At 30.9% G+C, this 11,685-nt stretch overlaps 1 long non-coding RNA gene across 1 annotated transcript; it reads left to right on the plus strand.

Moving 5' to 3' along the window:
* The first annotated feature begins 9,493 nt into the window (after nt 1-9,493).
* LOC145621404 (uncharacterized) lies at nt 9,494-10,764 on the plus strand. The gene is made up of 2 exons (XR_014108410.1): nt 9,494-9,617; nt 10,435-10,764. It is a non-coding gene; the product is annotated as an uncharacterized LOC145621404 (long non-coding RNA).
* The last annotated feature ends 921 nt before the right edge of the window (nt 10,765-11,685 follow it).

The raw sequence follows: 11,685 nt of genomic DNA on the forward strand, positions 1-11,685 counted from the left end.
ACTTTCCGGCAAAAGAACAAGATGAATTGTTGCTATTAAAGACTGCAATTTTGATGGCCTTGACTCAATCGATTTAATGGGTTTCAAACTCTTAAAGCTTTTTGAAATTCAAAAAGTGAAACAATCATCAAAATTCAAGGAATTATGTTGAGCAAAATAACAAGACCCAGTGCGAGAAGTTTAAGTTGGTACTAGGATTTTGAATTCTTACCGTTAACTAAACCAAGATTTGTTTTATAAGTCTAAACCACGGTTTTTAAAATTACTTACAAGTATTTTTGTTTTGGCTTACTTGCGAGTTTTTTTGTTTAAATTTATGGGTTATTAGTTTTTAAAATTTATGGGTTGTTAGTGCCTGTTTTGATTGATTGACAGGACCGTTCCTGATATTTTATGCGCCCTTGGCAAAATCATAAACAAGGGCCCTTAGAAAAAAAAAATCATTCTAAAATAATACTACCTCCGGTTCAATTTACTCGCAACAATTTCCTTTTTTGGGTGGTTCAATTTACTCGCAACAAACTTGTTTCTTTCTTTTTTTAGTATGTTTTTGGGTGGTAATTGACCAATATGCCCTTACTTTTTTTTTTAAACAACCTTATTAAATTACAAATCTGATTTTGTTATATTAAACCCCAAGCTTAATTATTTAAACCCTCATCCCCTTTAATTTTCTCTCTCCTCCTCCAACCCCATTTTCATGGTGGCTTCGTAGTGTTAGGAGCGGCGGGGGTTGTAGATCGGCGGCGTCGTGGGTCGAGTTTCGTGGTTTCAGATCGGCGGGATTTTTGGGTCGGGTTTCCTGGGTTTGGTTTCGTGGGTAGTTTTCCGTTGGTTTGGTGGATCGGCGATTTTGGGTTCGTGGTTGCATATTGTGGGGTGGCTGGGGTGTGTGGGTTGGCTGGGTTAGTGGTTGCAGATCGTGGGGTGGCTGGTTTAGTGGTTGCAGATCGTGGTGTGGCTGGGTTCGTGGTTGCAGATCGGGGGGTTGCTGGTTTCGTTAGGGTGGCTGGGTTCGTGGGTTGCTGGTGGTGGGTCGGCGGGTTGCTGAGTGCGTGGGGTGGTGGTGGTGCGTCGGCGGTTTGCTGGGGCTGTGGGGTGGTGGTGGTGCGTCGACGGTGGTAAGGTTTGGTACTGGGTGGTGGTTGTGGTTTGGGTGATGCTTGGTGGTGGTGGGTTATTTAATTTAATTAAGGTTGAATTTGTTTATGTTTTTTTTTTTGGTTGGATTAATAGTTAAGCATATACCCTTATTTTTCTATAATCATGTTTTCCATCTTTTGCCTAGGTATGCGTAAAGTTGTACTTTGTTGCGAGTAAATCGAACCGGAAGTAGTATAACATATACACTTTGTATCTAGTACGGAGTACAAAATATACAATATACTGCATACCCCATGTACGTGTACTACAGAGTAAATAAGAACAATGTTTCATTGTAACTTTATACTTTTATAGTATGATCTACTGCTATACTACGTAGTATATTTTAAGAGTATCAACAACCCAAATATTCTTCAATTACAAAGATTTAAAATAAAGTTGAATACTTGATCATAAGTTTGTTAATTTAAAAGTTAAAACTAGAGTATCTAAATTAAACATTAATCCCCAATATTTATCCATGGATAAAAATAGAGAAAGGAGAGAGAAACTTTACCTGAATGCGAAAGAGAATAAACACAATTATTAGTGGACACAAATACACGCAAAAAACTCGATGAGATGATTAAATCAATGATTTTGTTATTTTCATTCATAGTAGGATAATTATAATGTACTCCGTACCGTACAACATACGAGACTTACGAATATAATTGAAACTAATGAGTAATAGTTTTCTTTTTTTTTTTTTTTTTTTTTTGACGGGATGAGTAATAATTTTAAGGATATTTTACGTGCTTATAACATTTTCATAATTTCATTTACACTATCAAAATATTTAAGGAATTGATAAGAGTGAAAGGTAAGAACCCATTAATTTACTTGGTGGGAAATGAAGTTTTTTACTTGTATTTTTTTTTTTTTTTTGAAAGAAAGTTTTTTACTTGTATTTAATGCTCAGGGAATTGGAAAACGGGAATTGCAACAATTTTATAGTGAAGCGAAGCGTAGAAATACTTAATGGCAAAGAATTAAAGAGTGTTCTCATGCATTAGAGTTTTCCTTTTTTTTTTAATTTTAACAAAACTGGAGTAATATATTTTTTCAGGCCCCCACTGGCCATGGGCCCTAGGCCACAGCACTCCCCGCCTACCCTCAGTGCCGGGTTGTTGTGAACTGAGTGAACTGAGCTGAACTGAATTGAATTTATTAGAGCTGAACTGAATTGAATATTTTATGAGAAAATGAAATCAAGATAAGAACTGAACTGAACTGAACTTATTGGAGCTGAGCTGAACTGAACTGAAAATAAGCTGAAGAGAACATACCCTTAATTTTTTTTATTTTTTTTTGAAGGGATTTTTTTTTTTTAATAAAGTTTTAATTTTTTTTTATAAAGTTTTAATTTTTAATTTTGTACAACCTTGCTGTAATTATTGGTTTAATATATCTATAGTACGAAGTATTTTTTAACGATAAAGAGAAATATAAAAAGAAAGAGCTTTTTGGGTGATAAATTTGCTTTTTCCTAAAATGCCCTTCTCAATTTGCAAAATTACCTCTCTTATTTGTAATTAAAAATTTAAAATTATTAATCTCTCCCTTGAAAGAAAGGGTTTCCCTCCTTCGCAAGAAAAGCCGTTCTCCATTCGCCGACTTGGACGCCTGATCTCCGGCAATATGGCCGAGGAACTTGCTTCAAAATGCTCTGTTCTTCGTTTAGAGGACGATGAGGGAGACTTAGTTGACCTTGGATGCATAGAGGAACCTGCGACAAAATAACCTAGAATTGCTATTGGTAGGGGAATTAATCACCAAACGCTCGTACAATGTTGAGGCCTCTAAAAGAACAATGATGAAGGTTTGGAATCCGGCACACGAATCATATAACTAATATATAAAGCTAAACTTTAGCCAGGTCACGAGACAACGACACTTGGCATTCAAACTTTTCGCCAAGTGTCGCGCCACCTTGGACAGATTTAAATAGACTTCATAAGATAAAAAAGACAGTTGAGAATTTCTTTCAATCAAATTAGGATAGAAATTAGGATAGAATTTTAGAATAAGATCGTTAATTTAGAGTTTTATTTTCGATAAAATACCAAATAATAAACTTATAATTAGGCCACAAGACAACATTTAGCGTTTCAACATCTTGTCAAGTGTCGTACCACGTTGGATAGATATAGATAGATTTTGTAGCATAAAAAGTTAATTTAAAAATTCTATTTTTAACAAATTTGGTATATTGTTATTTAGAGTTTTATTTCAATAAAATACCAATATTTCATTTATACAAATTGAACTATAATTTTATCTTAAAAGTCCATAAACAACCCGGGCATCGCACGGGCACAAAACTAGTTGGTGATTAAAGCAATTGGCCTTAATCTGTTTGCTTTCCAATTCTTTCACGTGCGATGCACGATAGTAATAATTATTTGGAATTATTTTCCCATAATTAATTGTGATATAATATTAAAAATGAGGAGCTCATGTGTAATAAAAAAAAAATGCAATGCATTTAGAAAAATAAAATAATAACATAAAATTATAAAAACTACGATCAAGAATTTTTTATTGTTAATTAGTTGTGTTGAAAATCTTTAAATGTAGTACACATTATATTATATTAATGATGCATGTCATTCCCAATAAAACTGTACAATCTAGTGACTATATGACTAAATACTTATCTATATATGCCTTTTAATAAACATGAATTAATCAAACAACATAATAAAATCTACAGTAAAACTATTAGCACAACATACATATAAAAACGGAGGATATGAGTTACAAATAAATCACCTTTATATCCAATAAAATAATTTCAATGGAAATAAAAAGTGCTCGGACTATTAAAGACAATTATAATCAACAGTTAGGCAACATTTGTTTGATACACAAGAAGATGTCACTTGTCACTATGCTCGATGTTTCTTTTACTATACATCTTTTTATGATGTCGAATGTAATAAATTTATCATCTCAATCACTTGTTTCAGCAAACGATAATAACGTTTTTTGTATTTACCGAGATATAAATTTATTTAATTACATAATAACAAAAAATTGAAGGATCTTTCACATTTTCCTAGAATTAGACATATGATATAGTTGTCGAACACAACATCTATCTATCTATCTATCTATCTATCTATCTATCTATCTATCTCTATCTATCTATAACTTTATACTAAAGGGGAAACCAGGAATGACACATGTCATCTCCTGGTTGAAAAATTTCCCTCCAAAACCTTTTTTTTGCCAAAGCTTCTTAGAGAAGTTTTTAATACAAACTAATGAACTTCTATATAATACTAAAAGCGAAATCAGGAATGACACATGTCATCTCCTGGTTGAAAAATTTCCCTCTAAAACTTTTTTTTTGCCAAAGCTTCTTAGAGAAGTTTTTAATACAAACTAATGAACTATACAATTATATTTCACTTCCTATTTGATAAGTATATTCCATTTATACACATTCAACAAATATATTACTTTTTATACAATATTATGCAATAATAGTTTTCTATCTATAACTTTGTGATGTAATCCATAATTATTTTTATTAGTCATGCATATATTATTCCCTCTATTTTCTTTAGTGTGATAAATTTTTTTAATTTTTTTTTTGTAATTACATAACTTTCTTCCTATTTTGTAATTAGGTATAATTTTTAATAATTAAATAATAGTGTTAAATTAATGATAAGTATTAAGTATTAAAAATTACCGTGTATGACACGGGACTTAACCTAGTCAATTACATAATACTAAAAGCGAATCTGACATGACACTTGTCATGTTCTGATTAAAAATTTTCCCGCCACTTTTTTCTTTCCTTTTTTTTTTCTTTTTGTACAAAATCTTCATTAATATCAATTTATATAATATATAATATTTGACCTTCAATTTGGCATTCATATTCTTAATATATTATATATGCATATTTTTTATAATTTTTTATAATAGGTATTTTTCTATAATAAACAAACATATAAGTTAATATATCAAATTAGAATAATGTACTAATCCCGTACTTCGTATCATTCTATAATTTATTTTTTCCTTGAAAGTTTTTTTTTTTTTTTTCTCCAACCAGGATTAGACACTTTAGCTTTTACTATAATTTTTTTGATTTATTCATATTAATAACGCTACAATTCAATAACTATAAACATAAATATAAAACAAAAATTAAAAAGCCTTAATTATTAATTGTCATAAAAGTTAAGTCAATTAAATTTGTATAAAATATTTTTCCGGTTATAGTATACTATAAAATATTATGCCGGTCAAAACATGCCAACAAAATAGGGAAATATGGGGTATATAATTACATTGCACGGGTTATAATTAACATAAATTTAATTCTCATATAAAACAGTATAATCATTAAATTTGAGTGTTTTTTTTTAATGTTCAATAATCAATAACTTTTGATTCAAGTTAATTTTTCTTTGAAGAGAAATTCAAGTATTTGTTTTAAATTTTTTTTTTATATATACAAATATATTAATGTTATAGTAACATTGTAATTCATAATTTGATTAAGTAAAACCGTGCATTGCACGGGACCTTAAACTAGTTTATTATATAGTCATATATAATAATCCATTAGTTTAAGAAAGAAAAGATTAGAGGTAGTTTTTAAAAAATAGATTAAAGTGATGTTTTAAAGTAATTTCTTTAATATCAATTATATGAATCAATTTTATTATTACTTTAAGGGAAAATTTTCAATAGACGGTAATGATAGTATCTTTTATCTGAACAGCGGCTCACTTATACTATATTAACGGTAATTAAAAAGAGTTAGATTATATTTTAGGTAAATGTGTATGGAATAATTACGAACGCGAAATAAAAAGAAAAACTTTTTTTTTTGGTGTTTAGAGAGTCACAAGTGCATGTGATGAAATACATTTGATCCAAAGATAATATATAAGCTTTAGAATATTACAAATTTTCTAAAAATAAAAGATTTTTTTGCTAAAAGGGGAGGGGGATTTTGGAGGGAAAAAACAACACCAGGAAGTGACATGTGTCATTCCTGTTGTCTGTTTTAGTATTATGTGTGTTATTGATAATGTCGAATATAATAAATTTATTATCTCAATCACATGTTTCAGCAAAAGACTATTTTTTTTTTTGTATTTACCAAGGTTTAAATTTATTTAATTACATAATAACAAAATATTGAAGGATCTTTCACATTTTCCTAGAATTAGACATATGATATAGTTGTCAAACACAACATTTATTATATAGTCATATATAATACTCCATTAGTTTAAGAAAGAAAAATATTAGAGGTAGTTTAAAAACCATTAGTTTAAGAAAGAAAATATTAGAGGCAGTTTTTTAAAAAATAGATTAAAGTGATGTTATAAAGTAATTTCTTTAATATCAATTATATTAATCAATTTTATTATTACTTTTAGGGAAAATTTTCAATAGACGGTAATGATAGTATCTTTTATCTGAACGGTGGCTCACTTATATTATATTAACTGTAATAAAAAAGATTTAGAATTATATTTTAGGTAAATGTGTATGGAAGAATTAAGAACACGAAATAAAAAGAAATACATTTTACGCAAAGATAATACATAAACTTTAGAATATTACAAATTTTCTAAAATTAAAAGATTTTTTGCTAAAAGGGGAGGGAGATTTTGATGGGAAAACTAAATACTAGGGAGTGACACGTGTCATATCTATTGTCTTTTTAGACTTTTAGTATTATGTTACTAGATTAGTCCCGTGCGATGCACGGATTTCTTTAAAATATAGAGTATATATTTTATGTATTCTTACGTATCAAAAAAAATTATTGAGACATAATCATTAGTTGTAAATGCTAATTTTATAAAATTAATTCTGAAGAAGAACAAACCGAATATGAAAATTTAAGCATATACATAAAAGTGAGTTAATAATATACGATTTTAATTAAGCAAATAAAAAATGATTTTAAACTTGTAATATATAAAGGAAAATAAAAAAATTTACACATCAAAGTATTATGTTCGATGAAGCATAAGGGAAAAGATATATTAGATACCAATGGTTGATGATAGTAGAAAAACAAATAAATTAAAGAGTATAGCTAAATAAATTGAAAGGAGGAAAAATCTATATCTATATATATCTATACTTAGTATTTAAAAACTATAACCAAGAAATTAAGAAAGACACATGTCCCTATCCATTCTATTACACTTCTCTAACCATAGTACTACATGTCATCTTACACTATTAATTTTTTATTACACTATTTTTTTTTTAATTCTTTCATTAAACTTATACTTCATCTCTTCATCTTCATCTCTCCCCTTTAATTCAACCTTTTTCCTATTCTTTCTTTAATTTTAGCCCTTCCACCTTCTATTTAAGCCTCTTTTTCAATTAAAGTTCCAAAATCTTAATCATGTTTTCGATTACTTATTATACCCTATAATGGCTTACTGATATTTCCTCACTTATCTCTTAATACAATTTTATATGAATAATCCGTGCATTGCACGGGCTAGAAGGCTAGTTAAATTTGAAATTTGAAACCAAATATAATGACGTCAGATTTTTATTCAGGCGGGAAAATCTTTCTTATAAAGCTGCCACGTGGACAATATGATGTCAGCGGTTATTCCTTTAGTTTATTTATAGATTGTTTAAAATAGCTAACATTTTCTTAAAAAAAAAGGGGCTGACACGCAATGCACGGTTTGTTTAAACAGTGGGTTTCTGGTGCAGATGGCCGCACCATGCGGCAGGTTGTCAAATCAGCAAATGACAAAGTAACCCCCAGACAAAGTAACCCCAACACAAAGTAACCCTGACTGACTTAGTAATAACCCTTGACCAAGTAACCCTGACTGACCTAGTAACCCCTGACCTAGTAACCCCTAACCGACCTGGTAACCCCCGACCTAGTAACCCCAAGTAATCCCTAACCGACCTGGTAACCCCCGACCTAGTAACCCCTAGTAACCTCTAGTAACCCCTAACCGACCTAGTAACCCCCGACCTAGTAACCGCAAGTAACCCCTAACCGACCTAGTAACCCCCGACCTAGTAACCCCAAGTAACCCCTGACCGCCGACCTAGTAACCCGAAGTAACCCCTAACCGTCCTAGTAACCCCCGACCTAGTAACCCCAAGTAACCCCTGACCGAAGACCTAGTAACCCCTAACCGGACCACCTAGTAACCCCGGATCTAGTAACCCCTTACCCACCACCAACAAAAAACTACCACCAACAACCACCACCAACGAACCACTACCAACCTAAACGCCTTGCCACTAGCCCCTAACCCACAAACAAACTCCGATCCAACCAAACCATTAAAAAAAATCAAATCAAACAAATACCTTTAAATTTAACAATGGTTTCGAAAATCACTTCAAATATGGCTAAAAAGGCCAAATTCGACCATGAAAATTTTAGATCTAGAGTTTTCATGGCCGAATTTGGCCTTAAAAACTTTGAACTTGTTTTCCGACGACGGAGTCACCAAACCACCACTACCCTCCCAGTGAAACCACTATTTCCGACGAACGAATCACCGACGAACGAACCATGAAGACGACTATTGGTGACGATTGCGAAATTTGTGGTACGTTCTCTGAGAAAATGAGATGAATGTTCTAGCTTGAAGAAGAAGAAAAGAGGAGAGAGAAAGAGAATGGAGAGGAGAGAGAAAGAATTTTAAAAAATAAAAAAAATTGTGGCTGGCCACCGTGTGGCCAGCCACATATGAAACTTTGTGTTGTTTAAATTATTTTTTAAAAACTTATGTGTTAATGTTAGTTATATATTTAGATAAAATTCCTACTCGTAATATGTAAAGATAATAATTTTTTTTTTGAAACCATCTAAAGATAATAATTTATATTTAATTAATTTAAATTTAAAAATATAATTCGTTAATTTTGCTTACGTGGCAGTTGAATTATCAATAACTATATACTAAAAGACACACCAGCAATGACACGTGTCATCTCCTGGTGTGTCCTTAGTAATTTTTTTTTTTTAATATTTAGTTTTTTTATTTAAAGAAGTTATTTAAAAGAAAAGGTTTTTTGTCAACCAAATAAACAAACAATAATATTTACCTTTCTTATGTTATCATCCAATTAAGTACTATACGGATTAATAAGGAAATCAATAATCTTTTTACAGAAGTGTAATTATGATGGAATATAATTTATTCTACAAATATATTAACTTTTTATTTTGTATGCCATAAAGGCGTAAATTAATTTATATAAAGAAAAAAATGGAGAAATTAAAATAACCGTGCATGACACGGGACCTAACCTAGTTTAATTATAAAAGTAATACCTAAGAAAATTAGATCTTATATGACTCTCTAAACTCGAGAAAATCCTCCCCTGTATATTAGATTGAAGAACGTTACTGTTCTTTGTGTTATCAATCTAAATTGTCTGTTGAATCGTCTTGCGAAGTTGCGAGCATTAGCGACTTTTGAGAATCTGAGGTAAGATGTTTTATCAAAAAAAATTCAAGAACTCAGTGAAAACCCTAGATCTGGGAATATCCTCACTCATCTCTCCTGCTTGAATTTGTTAACAAATCCACCAACTCTCTTGTCTTTGAATTAATTTCTTAATCTCATCCCTTGATCTCGCCTAATTCGTGTACAGTGCTTGTTATGTGCTCTATTTGTTCAAGTAATTTTTTTTTGTAATTAATCGACTCCGTTTTTGGGGGTTTTATCGAATTACTGTCGAATTTTGTGGGTTAATACGTTCTATTATTTTTTGTTTGTTGTGGGTTTGTTTATTGTTGTGTCGATTTTTGTGGGTTTGTATGTTCAATTTTGAGTCGATTTTTGTGGGTTATTTGTTCAATTTTGTGTCAAGTTTTGTGGGTTTGTTTGTTCAATTAAGTGTCGATTTTTTGGTTTGTTTGTTAAATTAAGTATCGATGTTGTGGTTTGTTTGTTCAATTAAGTGTCGGTTTTTGTAGGTTTGTTTAGTTTTATGTTCGAGTGTTAATCTTCAATTTAATTCGCGTTCGGACTGTTTATGGAACTATTTGTTATTATTAATTATTCCGCTCTGCTATCATATCTAAAGCGAGATGAATTATATTTGATGATTGAGTCAAATTTAATCGAATTATGTTCTTGATTTAGGGTTTTGGGATATTTGATCAATTTGTTTATTTTCTCAATTCTATTTATTTGTTCATACTCTATAATTTATTGGGATAATTGTGTATCGTTTTACAGAAATTGTTGGGTTTTGATGTGAAATTTGTTAAATGTACTTGTATCTGTTTGTGTTTTGAAGATGGAATCGTCGAATTCAAATGAAAAGAAACAAGTAGAAGAACGAGTGGGTTCGAAACAGGTGCAAGAACGGGTGGGTTTGAAACAATCACAAGAACGACTGATTATGATTGACGCTATGGGGTTAAGGTATCATACCGGAGAGTTGCCACCTAGTGATGTATTACACAGAAGATTTGCAAAAGCTTTTAAAGAGCATATTAGAAAAATAAATATGGATCAAGCTCCTAAACAAGACTCATTGTAACTTCCTAGTCTTTTTTGAATAATTTCATATTTAGGAAAACAATTTACTAATTTATTGCACATAATAATTGGATTTTGTTCTTCATCCGGATTTAATCTCTGTTCTATGCTTATTTGAAGATTATTGCATTTTTGGTTCTTTTCTCTCTGAATCTATATGTGACAAAATTTTGGCAATTTGATCTAAGTAAGTTGTAGTCCCTCTTTAATTGAATTTTAATTTGTCAATCGTAATCTAATGGATTCTCCTCAATGTCAGTGTGTAAAAGGGTTTGTGCCTAAATCTCCAAACGATTGGGATGGGAGAGTTTGGTCAGACGGGTGTGTTTTGAATACCCCTTTAAATTGTAGCATAATTTCTCTTGTGTTGCTTATTCAAATTTGGATGTCACTGATGGAGGAAGGGGCTGCTTGCTTTGGTTTGTAAAGTGTGGGGCCACATGGCGTCATGTGATGGAGAAGGTGGTAACTTTTGATATTTTTAAAAATAGATGGTGGTAATTTTCAGAAAAAAAAAAAAAAAAACAAGGTGGTAATTGCTAAAATGGACATAATAGAAGGTGGTAATTGTCAAAATTTCCATCTTATTATTATTATTTGATCAAAGATGAACCATGGATTGTGAAATTGATATGATGATTACTAAGAGAAACAACAACTTACCTGATGGAGAACGTGAAGTAAGATGTTGAATGCGCTTCAATTGAGAACTCAGAGAGAGAGAGAGAGAGGGGAGCAAGAGGAGGAGGCACTACACTAGGCAGGGCTAACCCGACTATGTTCATCTGTTTTTTTTTTCCTTTATTGATGAGCAATTCAAAGGTCATTTATAAGTGGGCCAGATCCGCCAATAGATATTGGGTTGAGTTTGATACGCGCAAATTTTAAGGTGCACCATGCGTATATTTATTTGAACATTTAGGAAAAAAATTTGAACAATTATAAATTTTCAATCTTTTGTAAAAAAATCAGAACGTCGTAAATTTCGAATATTTAGTAAAAAAAT

This window comes from Chenopodium album, chromosome 27, assembly GCF_948465745.1.
Source record: "Chenopodium album chromosome 27, dcCheAlbu1.1, whole genome shotgun sequence".
Lineage (NCBI taxonomy): Eukaryota > Viridiplantae > Streptophyta > Magnoliopsida > Caryophyllales > Amaranthaceae > Chenopodium > Chenopodium album.